This window comes from Pteropus vampyrus, unplaced genomic scaffold, assembly GCF_000151845.1.
Source record: "Pteropus vampyrus isolate Shadow unplaced genomic scaffold, Pvam_2.0 Scaffold260, whole genome shotgun sequence".
Lineage (NCBI taxonomy): Eukaryota > Metazoa > Chordata > Mammalia > Chiroptera > Pteropodidae > Pteropus > Pteropus vampyrus.
In genome coordinates, this window is record NW_011889041.1 from 2,316,214 (window position 1) to 2,316,811 (window position 598).

Consider the following 598-nt stretch of genomic DNA (forward strand, 5'->3'; position numbering starts at 1 on the left):
TGTCACATGGAATCTGCTGGAGATGAAAAAATCCTCTCTTCCCGAGAGTGCTTTGTTTCCTGCCATTCCTCCACATGGGAGCTAAGAGTGCTTCCCTGGCAATGGGTTGCCATAAGCAGGATGATGTGGGGTGTTAGGGGAACAGGGAATAGGGAAGCCTAACCTAGGTTTGGAGGAGGACAAGATGGCTAGGAAAAATTCCTTGGGAAATCTTCTGTCTGACATATGTCTTTAAAGACTAAAAATGAGTTAATAAGCTGAAGAGGAATGAAAGAACATTTCAGACAGAGATTCAACTTTTAAGTCCTTAAATATCACACTAAAGAACACGAGTTTTATTCTCTAACCAATGAGGAGCCATTGAAATTTTTAAATAGACAACAGAATGATTAGATCTAAGCTTTGGGGAAAAAAAAAAAATTTGGCAACTTAGGAGGAGATAATTTAATATGGACCTAGCCTGGAACAGAGTCACAATTTAAGATATTGTAATAATTCCATAAACTTGACTATAGCAAAGGCAGTGAAAGGGTAAAGGAGATTGATTTGAGAAAATCCGACAGACAGAATTAAGAGGGAATTATATTGTAAAGTATGA